This window comes from Neltuma alba, unplaced genomic scaffold, assembly GCF_004799145.2.
Source record: "Neltuma alba isolate B1F8T4 unplaced genomic scaffold, ASM479914v2 tig00010505_pilon, whole genome shotgun sequence".
NCBI classification, from domain to species: Eukaryota; Viridiplantae; Streptophyta; class Magnoliopsida; order Fabales; family Fabaceae; genus Neltuma; species Neltuma alba.
The window spans coordinates 430,991-451,623 of record NW_021635382.1 but is presented as its reverse complement, the minus strand read 5'-3'; the positions used below and the strand labels follow the sequence as shown (position 1 = coordinate 451,623).

Genomic DNA, 20,633 nt, shown 5'->3' with positions numbered 1-20,633 from the left:
TATCAAACCAGCCGTGATAGTTGTTAATATTTGCACCATAAGTTGTCAACTCATGCTCTATCAGTTGTCAATGCAAACTGGAAGAAAAGAAGAAGGGTAATTTGATAATTAAACAAATAAAATTTATTGCAAAAAAGTCTCTTGGATTTTAGAATAATTTCATGATTTTAGGAGACCTTTTTATATTTAATTTCCTTGGGTGGGACCTAATTACAATGTTCCCAATTAAAAATTATAAATAGACGACATCTCTCTCCAAATTTGAAGATTATAGATATATAGGACTAGATGAAGTAGTTATTCAAAACAAACTACCAAATAGTTTTATTGTTCCATAAAAAATTCTTAAAATTATAACTACTTAATGTTTTTTTAATGTCAAATGGTTGAAGCTAATATTTAACTTTTTTCTTGGTTAAAAACCATATCAAACAGGCTTACATTTGTTACTCGTTTTCCAATGTTCCAGTATACCCATTTAAAATAATTTATTATAAAACCTCGCACAATTTAATTTTTCATCAAATTCAACAGCTTTTGGCTGTCCACTGATATTCATCTTCAAATTCGACAACTTTAAAATAGGCAATCTTAGGAATCCTCACTAATTGCGTGTGGTGTGAAATCTTAATTGAAAGCTTTATTTAGCAGAAACATCATGTCTCGCCAGCCAATAATTTCTCAAAATTACAAAGACCTGTTTTGTCTTAGCTTGTCACTTCTCTGTTGGACAAAGATCCGTAAGAATCGCTGAATTAAAAATCTTACATGTTGACCTTTCATTAAAAATACAAATCTTGGAGATTAAAAAAGATTTTGCTGCAGAATTACTCTTCATTTGATAGTTTTATGATATTCAAATATAACTTAATGCACAATATCAATATAGGAATGACACCGTTTATATATTGTTACAGATCTTGTAGATCAATTATATCTGAATTGGGCTTTTAAACGTGTAATAATTGACTTCACACGCATGAGACCTCATAGGAAGGAAAAGAGACTTCTTTCTCCCTAAATCAAGACATCATAGGGATTGGATCCAGTTGTTGTAAGGATTGCCACCTAGTTATTTGATCTAATGTAATTAAATCCTTGCTTCAAATGAATGCAAATGTTATCTTTAGTTCTCGAGGGATTAATTACATGATAAACACTTCTTCTAAACGCCTCCTAGATAGTTGATCGTAAACAAAGCAAAATATGTAATATAATAGCAATGTTATCACTATGTTAATTAAAATCATTATTTTAACATGAATAAATTTAAAGATGAAAGGGAAATCTAGAGCGTTGATATAATAACGTTTGGACGGTCTAGAGAATACATGCAGCATCTCCGAACTTCCATATGAGCTCCATAGCTTGCCATTTTCTCCAACTACAACCGGTTTTGGAGCTTTCAAATTCCCTGTTCACCACACCTCCCACGTAGAATATATATAGAGATAGCTAATTTTGTAGGCTTCAACAATCAACGAAGGAAGATGGCACAACTCATCAGCCTCACATTGTTGCTAGTGATCATGCTCTTCTTGTCTCTCTTCTCGACTAAAGCTTTAGCTGAACCATCCTTCAACAGAACTACCATCGGTATAATCCTCAAACCATGGCTCATATCAAAGCCTCTTGTCAAACCACTTTGTACAAAAATCTGTGCCTCCGCTGCTTATATAAATTTGCCAATTCAAATATTCAAAGCCCGCAACACTTGACTCATGTGGCTTTATCAGTGAGTCTCTCACGAGCACTACACACAAGAGATTACTTGCTGCAAGTGGCCAAACAATTCAGGGCACTCAAGAATAGTAACAATCGTAGAGACTATGTAGTTCTGCAAGATTGCTTGAAGCAAATCGATGATGGTGTGGACCAGCTTGGACTTGCAATAAAAGAGCTTGAGCGGTTGAATAAGATCCCAAACACTTTGATCAACGATGGTGTCTTGTGGCACATAAGTAACGTTGAGACGTGGTTGAGCACTGCCCTTACCGATGCGGGCACTTGCATGGATTCCTTCCCAGGTCATAGGATGAGAAAGATGAAGTCTACAATAAGGAGTAAGGTCTTGAACGTTGCGCAGGTCACCAGTAATGCACTTGCCTTATTTCACAGATATGCAGCCAAGTATCGAGTAGCAGCACAAGCTAGGAGACCTTGAAAGCTGAAAGGAAATTGACCTTTGTTTGTTCATGTAAATCACGCATGTCTTTTCAAGGGCGGCTTTGCTATTTTTTTTAAATATAATGTGCAGAGAGAAAAGAGAATCAATTGAATAAAGAAATTAATTGTTTGTATTAATTCGTGTTTACCTATCTCTTTCCATATGTTTCCATAAAATGTAACCCTACTTTATTTCCCATATATTTTGTATTTGTTTAGTCATTCATCTCTCACAAGGAAAAGCACCCGAGTTTCTCTTATTTACAATTGGGTTAATAAGCAAATTTTCCCCTAAAATATTTTTTCAATCGTATTAATCACCTTAAAGTCAAATGTAATAATGCAAGATAACCTGTTCTCTAAGGTCTTCAAATCAGAGCAACCTTGTACATCCATTAAACGTTTCAGTTTAAAAGTTAGTTCATAGAGCTAGTTTTCACTACTAATTTAAAGGCAACTTTGTTATTGTTATTTTTGTCTCTATAAAATTGTTAGTCTCTCTCTTTCTATATTTTTTTACGTAAAAAAGGATCCTTAGTTTCTCATATTGCATGTCTACTAAACAACGGCTTCTCTTTAAATGGATCTACGCCACAGTTTTCCCTTATCTGTCATTTCAATCGTCTTTTCAAGATCAAACTTATAAGATTAGTCTTTTTCTCTAGAATGGTCATACAACTGTTTCATTTTGTTTGTAGAATAGCGGTTAAAAATGATATAATCAGTCACGCATGAATGAAGTTCTAATTAGTTATTTCATGGAAGAAAGATTAAGACAAATCCCTTGGAAATATGCGAAGTTGAGGACCTTGAAATTTTATAATGGCCATAAAATCTTTAAGAACTAATACAAGATTAAATACACTACTAAAAAATGGATTTTTGGTGATGCCTTTCAATGGTGACAAAAAAAGTAGCCATTGAAAGTCAACTTATAGGTGTGACGCTAGTCAACTTATAGGTGTGACACCAGCAAATCACCATTGAGAGTGTGGATTTTGGTGATGACAAAAAATTTGCCACTGAGAGTTTAGGCAATGATGACTTCTTCTTTTTTTTTTTTTGTCACCGCTAAATGTCTTTGAGATCTCCATTTGGTCTCAGACTTTTGGCAGTGACTTAGGGTCAAACTTAGCGACTTTCTGATGTCACCACTAAAAGTATGATATGATAATATATATTTTAGTTTATAATAATAATCATCAAATTCAATTAGCTCAACAGTCAAAAGATTGGACATAAAAAGAGGTAGTCACGAGTTCAAACCTTGAAGAAGACATATTTAAGCTAAAAATATTTAGGCGATGATGTGGCGATGAGGTGGTGACATGGCAACAATATGGCATAGGAATGGTGATATGACAATGACATGGCGACCGACCATTGGGGACATGGCGACCATGGCTATGAAGTTGCCATTAGTGAATCTAGTTTTTCTCTAGCATCACTTTCAGCAAGGTTGAAAGTCACTTTGGGTAGGGATAAAAAAAGGCACTATTGAAAGTCAACTTTCATGGTGATAGTTTGTCACCATGGGAAGTACTTTTGGTGGTGACAACAAATGTACCTTTCAGTGGCCACAAATGTCACCATTAAAACTTTAAAGGTAACCACTAAAACCTTCAGCCATGGTAATTATTTTTTAATGGTAACTTTATACTTCAAAAGTAACAAAAAGTTCTGCTGAAAGTTAAATTTTTTTGTTGTAAATTGAAGTAAAATTAGTTTTATGCCTGGGCTTTATTATATATGTTTGAATATCAACCAAAGATAAAAGAGACATTAGAAATCAAATTAACAAAGGAAGTTTAGTAATCATTGATAGATGGCGACATAAATTCTCTTTGACAATAGTGTAGCTAGCCCTGAATACAGGGGTCCATCAAAATGACGAACAAAGGAGTTTAGGATAGTGATTGAGAAGGGTGGTGAGGAACCAAATAGCTCTTCATAACCAAAGAAGGAAGCTTCTTTTAAGGATAAACTACTAGGTTCAACAAGTAAGGGTTGCTCAAGGGATAAGCAAGGAAGCAAAGTCTTTAATAATGCCTAGCAAGTGTATATTGAGAGTTTACAAGGATTTGTTTGCTCAGTAAAGGAAGAAAAGCTTGACCAAAAGACGATGGTGAGGACTACCTAAAACTTAGAGTCACCTAAGCGGAATAGAGTACTGGTATGCCCCATGGCATAAATCACTCATTATTAAGCTACTTAACAAAACCCTCCTATTGAACATAATGAGAACGAATTTGGAGCAAATTTGGAAAATAAAAGACTCTTTCACAACCACGGGTCTAGATAATGGCTTCTTTGTGGTTTCATTTGAAAATGAAGACATGAACTCCATTTATTAGGAAGACCTTAGATGATAGCGGACTAGCAAAGCAGGAGATTGAATTTTGATCCCTGGACAGTGGATGTTCAAAAGAAAATCATAGCATGGGCTAGAATCACTCTCCTACCCCTAAAGTTTTTCAACACTAAAATTAAGCCTAAGGCTTATAGGCAGGCTCGGAGCAACGTTGACATGATAACTTACACAAGTGAGTAAGGGAGATTTGTTAGGATCTACATGGAATTAGACCTTTAAAAGGGACTTAAGTCTTCCATCAACATGTTTAGGAAAAGCACTTGGAATATAAGGGACTCCACCTAATTTTCTTCTACTATGAGAAGTATAAAGACCATAGGGATGCTTGTGTGGATGCGACCACAAACATGCAACATAAAAGTAAAACGACTACCACAACAGACAATAGTAGAAAAAAGTAGAATGGATAGCCTAATGAGGCATGTCGTTGCCACGGGGACAAGGGAAGTAAGAAGGGTAGAATGCACGTACCAAAGCTAACAATGACTATCAAAGACACCCAAAAATAAACCAAGGTTGATGAGAATGAGAAGACCAATAGTGTTGGTAATGCTCCTCCATAAACAAAGCGATTTGGGGTCTGGAATCTTGTGGAAAGGTTAAAAGGTAGGCAATTTAGGAACTCCGTAAATTTAGGAACTGGAGTTAATTATCAAGATAGAGTGTCATGCTATCTTAGTCAAATCGCAAAGGATCAGGAGCATAGATAGTCTACTAGTAGCAAGCTATGTGGTACTACTGAGAATTCACAACGAACTCCTAAAATTCTAAAGATCCCCGGGCCTTTTGGGAAGTAACCAATACCATACACTAGGTCCTTGTGGATTAGGTCAAACACATTAAAGCAAGAACCCTAATTAAGGGCAAGGAAAACCAGATGCCAAGATTTGGAAAGAAAATAGACACTAGCCTAATGAAGAGCTAGCCCAACTTCCTCTAAGAGCCTAACCTGTTTGAAGTCTTTATGCACCAAAACAATATGTAGCCCATAGACATATAAGAGGGGACCATAAACCTACCTGAGAGAACATCAACACTGGAGCATGAGAGTTGAACATAGCAAAATACCTCGCCAACGCATGACATTAATCACACAAGAAAAGGATCTGGAATGCTCGCACCAAATCCTGAAGATACCATGGACTGTGGTTAGAAACAATGGCCATATCAAGTTACAATAAGCCTTTTAATTTCCAATATGACTTATATTCTGCTTCTAGTTCTAAACTAAAGGGGTCCATAAGCTTGAATGCCCCTGAAAATGGTACCTCATGAATTATATTTTCTAGAATTGTGAGGGAACAAGGTCTAAGATATAGCATCCTAAATTTTAGACCTAAAAGTACCAGAATCAGCCTAAAATAAGCAGGCTACTAGACCTCTTTTGATGGAAGTTCTAGAAGTGCTCTGGAAGGACTAGAAAATTTCCAGGGACTAAATCGCAAATTAGGGGTTTTCTGGAACGACAAGATATGCAAGATATAGACCTCGGTGAAGCTTCAAAGGGTCCAATATAAGAAGTTAAGTGATTAAGGGCTAGAGATTTTGTTGATAACTTCAGTAAGATGACTCCTGAGGCTAAACTCGAGTAAGGACCTAATTATAAATTTGAAAAGTTTTAGGCCGAAAAAGGCAATAATAGAAAGTATACCCGTAAATTCCAAAACAATGTCAAAAAATTCTAGAAAAATAGGAAATGAGATTTTGAGGGAGAGAGTGGGGATAAATTATTATACCAAAACTAAAAATATTAGTTTATTTTGATATGAATCATAAAGAAAATCTATCTGATTCAAAAAGATAAGAATTCTTTTTGTAGTTTTTGATTTCCGTAAGGGGTTAAAATGACAAAAATACCTCTAGAGCAAATTGATTAAATTCTCAAGGTTTTTTCTAATGACGAATATTAGCCAAAATTAAATTATTTAAAATATGAGGAGGATCAAATGATTGGAGAAAAATGGAGAATAATACTTGAAGAATTATCAAAGGTTTTAAAAATAATTTTGTCCTTAGAAAGTGAAGAGGTTGGGCTTTAATAGAATTTAAAGCCTATTTATAGATTATTCAGGAGAAGTCAAGATAAACCATCTATGTGATGACTTTTGACTTGAAAAAAAATTAGAGAAATTTCCCATGATGAAAAGGTAGTATTGGTACCCAGAGGCAGACTCTTAGAGTTAGACCAACAGAAAGAATTCGGTTAAGTTTATTTCAAAATAAGTATTATTAAATATTTTAATGGAAGAGCATCACTCCCTCTTTAGGCAGGTTATATAATGCCATGTAAACTTATTTGTGATGAAAAAAAGAGTGCCAAAACATGTCCTAAGGTTATTGGGTAAGTCAAGACCTGAAAAAGTACTTGATACGACGTAAAATCATAAAATCGGTGGAGGAATAGTCAAGGGTGTGAGAAAGCATGAATTTCTTCCTATTTTCCTCCCTACTTTAATGTAAAATTGATGAGAGGACATGAATAAAATAATACATTTTGTTAAGGGTTAAGTTTGGAAAAATGGAATTAAGTAATAAAATATCATGCTTTCTTTACATGCGTAATAGGTGGCATGTGATGTGTCTCATGAGGTGGCACTTCTTTTAAAGAAGCCACCTAAGAAGGTTAGGTGGTGAGAATCAAGAAGATAAGGGACACATGGCTAAAGAGATTAAATGAATAGACAAGATTAAGCCACACACACAAAAGATCAAGGGCTAGGATTTTAAAAAAAAAAATATAAATACCGCTTACCCTCCCACATGGCCAAGATTTTCAACCAACACAAGGAAAGAGGGGGGGGGAGCCAAAAATACAAAGGAAGAAAGTGGAAGAAGAAGATAAAAGGAAACCATACAGGATCAAGTTCCAAAATAAGGTATGTTTATGGTTTTTGATATAGTTTCCATTACATTTGTTGTTGTTGATTTTGGTTATGGGTTTTGTTGGACTTTAGGAGCTTAAAACCCTAAGGGAACATGCTGTATGAAATTGATAGGTTTTAGGGATGATGAAATTGGCGTTAGAATAATGTTTAAAGGCTTGAAAAGAATGAGAATCAAGTGGTTACTGCGTGATTTGTGAAAGATTTCATAATTATGTACCCAGTGATATATTTTGGCCAGAGCAAGTTCTTAGGGCAGGGATTGGATTTTGATGATTTTGATGCTTTCAATATGTTTAGAATAAAAAATTGTGTGGTGTAGAGGTGAGAAAACAAGTTTGGAAGTATTGGAATTGAAAATAGAATTTTGAGCCCTAAGACCTTATGTTTCGGCCAAATCAGTTTGAGTAGGGAGGAGTTTATTTTTGATAATTTTGAGTTTGTAAATGGATTCTACATGAAAAATTATGGGGGTATAGCATGTAAAATTAATTTTAGAAAGGTTGAAAATCAAGCTCAAAATTTAGAAGTTAATATGGTTTAAAGAAAACAAAGTATTGATGTTGTCAATTACTATGGCTCTAATGAATAAATGACAATGATCTGTTGATGTATTTAGGGCCATGAGACATCAAGGAAGAGGAATGGTAAAATTTGAACAAGTAATCTCAAGGTTGGTAGCAAAAGGGAGCCAAAGAGGACAAGAAAAACCTTAAAGCTATAAGGTGGTGAACTTACCTTTATTGTGTGCTCGATATGTGTGCCTGTGTATTGATATTGTTTGATGATGATTTAGATTATGAAAGGTTGATTATTTATCTATTTCTTGTATGTTCTATAGCCATGTGTGAATGAAATATTAAGCATTAAAGCATGCAATTTTATAAGCATGAAAGTATGAAAGCACGTAACCAAGCATGTAAACCACCAAGCATTAGTATTACATACATATGGGTAATTTTTGCTACTAAAATTCTTTCAAATCTCACCCTCCCTTAACCAATTCTAATAGGTGTTAATGAGTAAGAAAGAGGATGCATGAAGTGGAAGCAAGGGAAAAAGGAAAAGAATTAAGGAAATGTATTGCATTACATTGTGAAATTTGTATGTTAATTTATGATATAAATGTGTCACTAATGTGTTGATAAATGATGATGATGGCATGTAAGACTTAACATGGTGATATATGAAAATGGTTAGTGCATCGATGGAATGCTAATATGCATGAAAATAATTAATTATGAATTATTAATGCAAGTAAGGGGAATAAATTATCCCTAAATAAGCCACAAAATCGTGAGAGAGTAGAAGCAAAGCAAATGATTGAATCTACTTGTTTAGTGTGCTTAAAGCACATGTCCTAAGCTTTGAAATAAGTGGCATATCACTTTAAATGGATACGTGTGCTAAGAGTTATGACTACTCAAATTCAAGCCAGAGAAATTGGAAAGTATAGCTTTTACCAAATAAACAGTAAACTTTCATGAATTAACTATACAAATTGGCAAGGTTTAAGTCCATATTTATATTTTTTCCCCATAGAGAATTGAAAGAGATTCAAATAGAATTTTAAACCACCTCAATTTTTTATAGTTATTTATGAATTTTCAAAGTTGGATTGAAAATATGGAATTTACCAGTAAATAGTAACCTGAGTGACCAATTGCAAATTTTCAATCTACAGGCTTATTTCGTGATCCACTTGAATTATAACACTTTTAAATGTGCATTAAAAGGGGTTTAAGGAAGGATGTTTCAGAAGACTTTTCTTAGACTCATACAAGGAATCAAAAAGCAGTATAAGATTGATTTTTGTTCTTTATTGGAGGTCAAATCAAGTGGGGACAAAGCTTGACACATTAGACAAAGGTTAGGATTTGAGTACTGTGAAGTCACAAATCAAATGGGTTCAAAGGGGGTCTTTGGGTGGCTTGGAGTAACAATAATTTCAAGGTCACAGTACTAGACATCTCAGACCAGGCTATTAATGCTATGGTAAAACATGGCAGTGAGATAATTGACATTATCTCGACATATGCAAGCCCTAACTAAGTAGTTCAGCATACCCTCTAGTAATAGAAAAGTAGAGTTTAAGCATGATTTTGGATGGAAAATAATGTATCATGTGTTGTATTTTATCTAGCCTTTCATATTGTCACAACAAGTTGCCCAAGTGACAATGCTACCTGCCATGCATGTACGAATCTTTTGCTTGATCCTAGCATTGACATGTTTGTGTGAGTGTATGGATTTAAATTGTATAAAAAAAAATATGTGCTTTAATATATGTCAAAGGCGTCTAAGGATTCAAAAGCAAGAGTTTAAGTTCAACAGAAGCTGAGAAAGAAGAGAAAGTATAAAGAGGTAGCAACATTTTTTAACTCTTATGTTTATTGTGTTTGGTTCTTAATAATATGTGAAATTGCCATAAAGGTAACACCTTATCTTTCTATACTAGTAGGGTTATTCTAAATAACTTTGAATAGTACTTGCCCTTGAATATGAAATTTTTTGATTTGAAAATATTGTCGTAGGCATCATAAATTAGCATGTATGTGATAAACTCAACCACCACAAGCTTTAATCCATCATCTAAGCAAGGTGTATATGGCTTAATCCTTTGTTTTGCAATTTCTCTCTCATAACTCAACCTTCGCCCACCATCAACTTGTAAAAAATGTAATAGTAGAGGGAACAAAGATGGAAAACAGTTTTGGATGCTTATTTTACTCTAGAAATGGCTCGCATGTGAGAAATTCCTTCCTTTCCCTTCTTCTTCCTCGTCCTCCTCCTTCTTTCTTTCTTTCTTCTTCCTCCCACTTCCTCTCTCTTTTTATTTTCTGGTTGCAGATTAAAAAAATGATGATGGAAAGAGGATATGTGATAGGTTTAATGGGTGGGAAGTGATGAAATGACCAACATGCCCTTCTTTTATAATTTGTTTCCAACTTAATCCTTGGTTAAACATTCTAAAAAATTAAATAATTCCATAAATGAATCCTTAATACTTTATAAGGATTTTCTTCTTGAATGGCCTCTTTACCCAGTAAATTAATTTCTCTAAAATTTCCAAGCCAAAAATAGAGTCCAAACTATTTTTATTGAACTTTCCAAGAAAGTAGGCCCTTATCTCTAGAAATTTGCTTTAAAATCATTTAAGCCATATTTGGGGAATTAAACCCGTTCATAAATTTCTTAAATTCTCAAAATAATATTCTATAATGTTTTCCCATATTTCCTTAGGTATTAAACAATTTTAATAATTATTTTCTCCTTTATCTACTTAAATTTTCATTAAAAAATAGGCTTTTTAGCCAGTAAAATAATTTGAGGCTCTAATCCTTAATATAATTCCTTTGAACCTCATTGATACTTGATAGCCTATTTTCTAGAGCCTAAAATTTTGAGATATTACAATTCTTCCCCTCCCTATGAAATAAATTTCATCCTTTAAATTTAAAAGTTCTTTTTGGAGTCAAATCAGGTACTGACTGAGTTTTATGTTATCGACCCTAATAGATATGTTGAATCCAAGGCATCCCAACTCAAACTTCGTTGTGCCCTCAAGCAATTGCCTTGTTGTTTCTCTAGGTGATAAATCCTTCCAAATCTACCTGAGGAACGCTGGCTCCTTCACTTGCTTATCAATGATTTACGCTAACTTAATTTCCTCAAATAGAACATCTTGGAAACTAATTTCCTCACACTCCATAACTTGCTTTGAGTCGAGTTTACTGCTTTTAATTAATAAATATAGAATACATTTTGAAACTGACTTTAATTTAGGATAAGACTGTCTGATATACTACTGGTCCAACTATAGCTAGAATTTCAAACTAGCTAACATACTTCAAGCTTAACTTTCTTTTTTTTATATATCAACCTATGCGTGTAGTTAGAGATACATTGAGGAAACAAAGCCTTCCACCTTGAACTCTAATGAACTTCTTTGCTAGTTACGTAATTTTTTGTCTGTTCTAGCTTATGTCATGATGGATTGCATCAATGATTTTGAATATTGGGCAATAGTTAAGATGTGTTAATGGTATCAACTATTTTGAGTACCTAGCATCAACCAAGGCATGTTATTCACATCAATGATTTTGAGTATTCAGCATCAACCAAAACATATTGTTGGCACCAACCATTCTCAGTACTTGACATCAACCAAGGTATGTTAATTACACCAATGATTCTAAGTATTAAGTACCAACCAAAACATGTTAATGACATCAATCATTCTAAGTACATAACACCAACCAAGGCATGTTAATGGCATTAACCATTCTGAGTGATATGAGGGGACGTACGAACCTACTAGAATCAAGTAAAAAACAGATAGTTGATCTAGGTAAGATCCTAAAAGAACTATCTATTACAATCCTAGCCATGAAGACACCATAAGGTTGATCAATCCTTTAATATTGTTAAGTATTCTAATAAGAAAATGAGGATGCAAGCAAAGCTCACACAGAGAAAATAAACTCAATTCTCATTCATCTAAGTTTGAAATTCAAGTACAAAAGCGTAGCCTATATATAGGCAACCATAGAATACTCTTGAATCATCATCTTAAAACATAAATGCTAGGGATGATGTCTCATTAATGATTATTTGACTATGGAAGGCATAATTTATTACATAGAGATAAAAGAAAATGATTAAACTTCAAGAACAAGCCTGCTATTTGAAAACAGGAAATTAAATCAAAATATAATCTTCTAGAACAATCCTTAACCAAAAGGCCTTATTCAAAGCAAATAAAACAAAAAAGGAAACTTTCTAAAAAAATGAATTTAAATCAATTAATGCATAATGACTTTTTTTAAAGCTTCTTAAAGGTTCTTAGACGTCATTTATGCTTCTCCTCTAAGGCACATGCTTGTCACATAGTATTCTAAGTGAACTCTTCAATATGAACTCTATATGGGCCTTGTACATCATCTTGTTGGGCTTTTAGCAATGTGATTACCATTCTTGGACTCTTTTTAGGGTCACTAAAATGTGGTTCCTCTAAATAAATAGGCTCTAACTTTTTTAACTTTCTTATCAGACAATTCAAGGCCTCCTTCATAGCTTTGGTCCTTGCTTTTGTCATTAAGCCTCTAATATCTTGTAATGGATCTTTTAGAATATTGGACTTCTTTCCATGCATTTAGGCTCCTTGTTCTTTCTTTGAAGGTTGATCTTGATCACATCATGCTCTTCCATCACTAAGTGCCTTACTTTGTCATTTTTAACTTTACCTTGGGAATTTATCTCTTGGTACTTTGTCTATTCATATAATATTTAAGGGATCTTTCTATTTCTCTTATCTTCTTACCCAAACTAGTTTGCTTGATTGCATTTTACTTAGGACTTGTAGCTCTAAACTCTGCTAACTTTTACTTTTCCTTTTTGACCAATTAGAATTGAGCTCGGCCTAATTAACAACAAAGGCTATCTAAAGAAAAGTCAAGGAGACTATCTCTGTAATAGTTAGGAAGACTCAAGAGATCTTATATTTTAAACTCATCTAAGACCATTGTCTTTGATAAGTCTCATTTTTATATATGTTTCCCAGTCCAAACTTATACTTTTGTGGTCTTTAATTGTGTTATTTTAGGTTAAGATAGAGGTTATTGTGCATAAGGGGTATAAGAGTCAATTGTGTGCTTTTATATGTTAATTCCTGAGTTTACTTCATTCATTGACTATTATGTATCCCACATACCCGAGAATCAATGACTATGAGCTTAATTTAAATATTGTAGGTGATTAAAGGATCAAAGGAACATTAGAAGAAGGGTCTGCCTATATTCACCGCGACCAAATATTGTTTTCATCGCGACTAATGCTCATCACAAAGGAAACACTGTCACTTATCCATGCGGTGTTGTTTTTAAGTTAGTCACGACCAAAATATTAATTAGTCACGATGAAACTCGAAATTTCCATATTTAAATTCCAGAAAGCATGCCAGTTCGTGATGTCCGTGGTTTCCTCTATTTTGGCTTCGTTTTCTCCATCCAGAACCCTCCTACTTCGTCTCTTTTCACTTCCCTATCATTCTCCATCATCAATCCACTATTTCTACTCCAATTCTTCCATTTTCACTGATTATTCTTCTCTATTTCCCTTCAGATCATTGCTACTTTGGCCATGGAAGTTGCAGAGCTTGGTGAAGCTGTGATTTCAGTCATGAGAGGCTAGATCTTCATTCCTTGGTGTTCAATGAAGCCAATCTAAGTTCCTGGAGCTACAACTGGGAGTTTTTTCTACCTTAATCTTACTTTCACTCTTTACATTCATAGATTGTAGTTTCTATGGTTTATATCTATGATTTGTGATTGTAAAGAGGTGTAATTTGGTTATTTTACATTGAGACTGAGATTTGGATTGTATTCCGCACTTTAATTGATTAATTGAATTGATATTTCCTTCTGTTATATTGATTCTTTCTTCTCAAGCGTTTGAATCTCTTGATTGACTGGTTAGGGTACTAACATTGTTAATTAAGAGAGTAAAATACCTTTTGCAGAACATAATCATATTAGGCATTTAGGTGAGTTTGATGAGTTAGGGTTCTAGCTCATTGAATTTGTCACATCTAGTACTATGGTAATTAGGAATAAGAAATATTTCTAAATATTTAAAGGTAAAAAATGACAAGGAGAAATAGAAGAATTTTGGTGGAAAATAATTATTATAGTTTTCCAAGCCAATTATGAAAAGTTTGACTAATTAAGAAAAATTGGCCAAGAATAATTATGAAAAAATATTCCCAAGCCTCAGAAAATTAAGAAAAAATAAGGACAATGTTCCTTGAGAATTATATGGGATTATAAAATTAGTTTTATGACCAAATTGCCCTTAGAGAAATTACAAAGGAATTTAAGGGCAATTTAAGCTAGTTTAAGGTCCTTTATTTGGAAAATTCCAAATAAATATTTTTAAGGAGAATAAAATCCCAAGAAAATTCTTATGATATCCCAAGGAATTATAAGAGATTATGGAATTAAAAGAAGACCCTCAAGTATCCAAGATTTTTCTGAATTCCTCTGAAAAGTGGAGAAATCACTAAAGAGAAGGAAATTAGTTTTCCTTTTTATTTAATTATTGGGAAATTAAATTTGAGACAAAGAGGGCAATTTGGAAAGATAAAAATAAGGAGAATAATTTATGAATTTGGTAGAAAATAATTACAGAGGCTAGAGCACTGTAATTATAGAAAAGAAGTTAAACCTGGAGTAAAAGTGTACCGATAAAGTGAAAACTAGGGTCTTGCACTTTACTTGGCCCACAAGTTGCCACTTGTCAAGCCTCTAATTGATGATAATTAAAGCTTTACAAGTGTCAAGCCACCAATAGAGAGGATCTTGACTTTTGAAATTAATTTCATTTGGTATTAAGTTAATTAAGAGAGAGGATTAAGATTAAGTAAGCATTTGGCACTTGACAAATCATTAATATTGGTTGGTGGGATATTTTGTGCACTTAATGAGCTCCTCCCCCCCCCCCATTTTTCTGAATATGTTTCGGCTAAGAGGGGGCTAGAGAGGAAAAGGAAGAACTTCAAAGAGAAACCAAGGAGAAAGGCATCAACTTTAAGCATACAAGTGAGAATCAATGTTAGTTTATGGTTCCAAATGGTTCATTGCTTGTTTCCCTTGAGTTTTATCGTTGAAACTTTTGGCTTTTCTCCTTCTTTGGTGCTGGCCAAAATGTATAATAAGTAAGGTAGGAAGTTTGGTTGTTAAATCTTACTAGAACACTTCAAAACATGATAGATCCTAGTGGTTACAAGTGGTTGTAGGTTAATTTTGAAGTGTTTTCTTTCATATCTCTCTTAGAGTTCATTTCAGCCAAAACAAGAGCTGAACCCTAGGATGTGTTTTTCAAATTTTTTAGGCTTCCATTGTGTTCAAAATGAAAAATGGTGTAGGGTAAACCTAAAGAACAAGTGTTGGAAGCCATAGAATCAAAGTTGAAATTTTTGGATAATGAACCCTTTTGGTTCGGCCAAGCTGAAACTGAAAGAAGGAATTTTCTTTTGTCAAATATAAGTGGATATTTGGAATGTACATGAAAAATCATGTGGGAATGAGTCAAGAGGGAATTTTAAGGGTTTAAGGAAACAAACTCTAAAATTTAAAAAACAAAGGTAGATGCTTTAAGAGACAAAGGTTGTCCTTGAGTTATGTTGTTGATTTTTATGTGGAATAGTTTATGATTCTTGCTGCCCTTTTTGTGGATTGCCATGTTAGGGCTTGGCATTTGTGGAAGCAAGAAAGAAGGACAAGAAAATCAAAGAGCATTGTGTTGGAAATTGTGCCCTAGGGGCCAATCATTTTGCTATGAACATTGTTGATTTATGAATTTATTAATTACGTTATCATATTATTTGCATGTTTACTGTGATGACTATCCTTGGATAACTCGTGGTTTATCCTAAATGTCCTTGGTCGGTCATCTATGTGGGAGCAGAGATGAAATAAGACCAGTATGACTTTGAAGATGTATAGAGATATAAATTAAAGTCATAGGCACATGTAAGAGTACATGGTGTTGGACCGACCCGCTATGAGAGAGTTGCATGGGTTAAGTCATAAGCTTCTCTCATATACAAACCATGTCACTATGTCCTTTGACCTGAGATCATCATGGATTCCTACATGAGAAACGCTTAGCTTTGACCTAGTCAAAAGTCACTTTTGACCGAGTGATCATAAAGACTATGTTCAGGCTTAGTGGTTTTTCATGCGGAGGAATGTGAATGGTCAAGATGGAATTTGTCCCTCACATTCGTAGAGAGATATTACTGGGCCCCTCGATGAGTGAGTCTGAGAAATGTATGGCCATACTATAATGGAAAGGTAGTTCCGTTTCTATACTCAGACTACTCAGGGATCGAGAAAGTAACGGTCATGAATAGGAGGATGATGTTCTCCATGCCTCATCCATGACCAAAATGTCGTGTGACAAAAGGGACGCGATATGGTTGTATGAAAGGTTACATCGTTCAACGATCCTCATATGATTTGGGTAGTCGTGATGTCTTGCTAGAGACCGCTTACGACTTGTGAGTCATTATAGTTAATGGCCCATTGCCAACTTCATATGGGCCTACAGGATCGCACACAAAATAGCCCAACACGAGTTAGGATATCCAGATTCATTGAATCTAAGATATGTCCAGATTCAATGAATAATATAGGGTGGACGTGTGTATATATATATATTCATATATATATATATACATATTATATAAATATAAGAGATATTAATTGTTAGATTTAATTTATAAGGATAAATTAAATCTATATAAATTGATTCCGTCATATCTTTATTTTGAATTAAATAAATAGGTGAATTAAATCTGTGAGACGGATTTAATATAAACCATATTTATTTAATTGTTCTCTTATCTGATTAGGCAATATTTGATATTGTATTAATTTCGGAATTAATTTAGGATTAATTTTGAAATTAAATATCATTCATAATACCTATAGCATCCTATATATTTGATATTAGGAGCTAGGGTTTTGTGAGAGAGAAAGTGAAAACACTTGCAGATAAGAGACGGCCAAAAAGAGAGAAGGAGGACGGACTCTTTGAAAAACCCTAGACGGACAAAGAGGCGCTAGCACATCGTTCGTGACTGGAGAGCTATTTGTGTGGATACCGGTAGAGGAAGCCGACCGGAGTTGTCAACTTCGAACGACAAAGGAGGCGAGCAGAGGCATCCTGAACGGCAGAATCACCGAGCCACCAAGAAACCGAACATCGAAGGTAATGCTTCTTACTACTTGACTTAAACACGATCGGTAGATCCGGGCAAGGGATTGAAATTTTTAAATTTATTTCCGTTGCGCGTCTTTCAATTCCCTTCACATTGGATCGAGTTAGTAAGATTTAATTAACCTTAATGTTGAGTGTTGCATTGATTGCTATGCAATTTCATGTGCTATTATGTGGTTGAACTAAATGATGATAATGATGATGATTGTGTAGCTATACTCCTTGCTTTATGTACCTTGGCTATTGCATGTTAGAGTGCTACATGTATGAGGTAAAGTAGTTCCCTATTAATAGCAAAAGGTTAGAATGCTTGTAATTGATGCATGTTGATGTTTTGGTTGATTGATCTTGCTACTGGGATTTCATTGAAATCTCATCCCCCATATGTAACTAATATTTTAGGGACTGAATCATCAAAAGGGAGGCTACAAATCCAAGGATAAATATGGTGATGAACCATGAGGAAACATTTATATTTGGCTATGTATAAGTATGTATAGTTGGAGCTATAATCCCTAAGCAGGATGCCAAATTAGAGCTATGTTTTATTAAGTTAACGAATGAATCTCTACACGAAATTTAGTATGCTTAAATTTTACGTCATGAACTTCAAATTGATAGGTAGCATGTTAAAAATGGCCAACTACACGATTTTTAATGATTTTTCAAATTTAAGGCTCAGAATTTGGAAAAAAAGATTTTTGCCAAATGGACAGAGGTGAATTTCACAAAAACTTGACACTTTTTCAAATAAAATTGGTTCACAAAATTATTTTTCCTTGAAAGACCATTCAAGGAGATTTTTATAGAATTTTGAACCACTCCATTTCGATTTTTCTAGATTCAGTTATGAATTTTGGAAGTTGGGCCAGAAAATTGGATTTTTACCCGATGAATAGTAAAAATCTGAAAATCAGAGTTTTTTATGGATTTTTGAGCCCAAGACCATCCAAAGTGGTCTAAAATGGTTTTAATTAAACCCTAAGTAGATCTGATAGTAAGGTGTGATAGAATTTATTGTTTGTAGAAGGTCTTCATAAACCGAGTCTAATAAAGGAATTGAACTAAATCAAGAGTGGAACTAGGACGATTGGTGGACTTGACCATCAAGGATACTTCATACATTGCATTCACTTCATTCATTAAATACAAAAATTATAAATAGTTTTACTTTAGGATCGATTTAGTCACTAGTTATATAAACACTTCATACATCATACTTGGTTAATTTGATATTTGTGATAGATTACTAAGACATCCATAGGCTCCTCAAGAGATCGACATCTAGGTTAGTGCTACTCTATTGCATTTAGCTTAGTTTTATTTGACAGTGTAGTGACAGGGTTGCATCAATTTGGCGCCATTGCCGGGGAGCCTAGCTCTTTGGTAATCGTGTGTCCAAATATCATGTTGACTAGTTGTGATTGTTGCATTTTCTTTACTTGTGTTTTCTAGTTTTGAAGAAAATTTTCTTTAAAATCCAACAAATATTTTAGGGGTATTGTTGTTCTTTGATTTGTTTAGTGTTCTTGCTTGTGTATCTATTGAAAAATTGTTTTTGGAAGTTATCTTGGTGAATTGGAAAGTGGTTGTGATAAGAACTGATTGAAATCTGCTCTATTCTGCATCAGGTATTCAATTCTATCAACTTGTTCGATGTGACCAATATCTCTATTCGCTGCAACTAAATCCTGAAAAGAGGAGAAGTTCAATTCGGCCAAGTTTTTTACCACGACCAACACTACCTTTAGCCGTGACGAAGTTTTATTCTGCAGACACTATCAGGGACTGTTCTGAACTATCTTCCATAGCATTCTTTGAACTCTTTGCCATTCTCTGTAGTATCTTAACTACTATTGACTAGAATTCATTGATTCTTTGATTGGTTCTTTCAAATTTTTTGGATTCTTGAAGATTGAATTGTTTTTGGGTACTTAATTGCTTGAAGTGGTCTAAGTATTGTATGACCCGATTTGGAAAAGAAACACTTTTGCTACTTGACACTGAAATAAATAAGACTTTAAGAGCACTTAAGAAGGAAAGATTACTTGAGGGTACTAGTGGTTCACATTTTGAACATCTATACCTTTTACACCTCTATTTTCACTACATTCTGAATATTCTTGTGATTTATCAGAGTTTTCTAAATCTGATTCTTCACTTGGTAATTACATAGATCATCATTTTATCATTGATCAGAATAATATGCCTAAGGATAATGAACCACCTAGGGTTAATGAAGTTCATAGAGAGGAGGAAAGACCTAATTTGAATAACAATGTATAAGAGTAACAAGCTGGAAATAATAGAGCTAATGTTAGGCATAGAAGCATAAGAGAAGTGAATTCTTCTAATGTTGATTATAATCCTTATGGTTTCTACAATTTTAATGCTGATTTTGAATTAAAAGGAGCTTTAGCTTTGATAAGTGCCTTATCTAAATTTCATGGCAATATAGGAGAGGATCCACATAGACATCTCCAAAACCATCACATGATATGCTCATCCATGAAGCCTCTTGAAGCCCACCTTGATAATGTACTGAGTAGAGCCTTCTTGTTTTTTGTGGAAGGCAAGGCTAAGGAATGGCTACACATGTTGCCTCAACATTTTGCAAGACTTTCATGGGAGCAATTGAAGAAATAATTCTTAGAAAAGTATTTTCCAGCCTTAAGGACTACTAGAATGAGGAAAGAGATCTACAATGTTCAACAAGGGATTGGAGAAGGCCTTTATGAGTATTGGACGAGATTCATAGCCCTCCTTGCCAAATGCTCACATCACCAAATCTTTCAACCATATTTGGTTCAATATTTCTATGATAGATTACTAGATCATCAAAAGTCTACCATTGATGCTGCTGTTGGTGGTTCTTTAATTGATTTGACTTCTCAAGGGGCATAGGATTTGTTAGAGAAGATGGATGCAAATAATCAACAGTTTGGAGTTAGAGATACTGCTTAACTACATGGAGTAGGTACTTGGCAAACTGATGAAATTCTGAATAAGTTGGCTATCTTAATTGATCAGATGGTTTGTATGCAAAAGGCCATGCAAACTCAACAAAGCCACCAAGTTAAAGCTCTACACTCTACCCCCATGACTTAAGCTCTTGTTCCTACCACTTGTGATATGTGTGCTAGTCCTATGCACACTACTCTTAATTGTCCCTCCATGATTGAATCTAGAGACGTAGCTACCATGAACTTCCAAATACCCAACCAGTTTTCCCAAAATATTTACAATAATGGTTGGAAAGGAGACTTCACACCTAAGTGGAGGGGCAATGATAATAGAAGATTTTAAGTTGGCCAAGGCAAGGGAAACATGTATAGAGGTGCTGGAAATTCTCAAGGATAGTTTCGGAATGCCTCTACGGGAAATTATGTAGGACCATCTACAACAAGAGAAATCCTAATTCAAGAACCAAA

The 20,633-nt window shown here is 34.2% G+C and overlaps 1 pseudogene; it reads left to right on the top strand.

Moving 5' to 3' along the window:
- Window positions 1-1,490: 1,490 nt before the first annotated feature.
- On the top strand, window positions 1,491-2,164 carry LOC114756791 (pectinesterase inhibitor 9-like; annotated as a pseudogene).
- The last annotated feature ends 18,469 nt before the right edge of the window (window positions 2,165-20,633 follow it).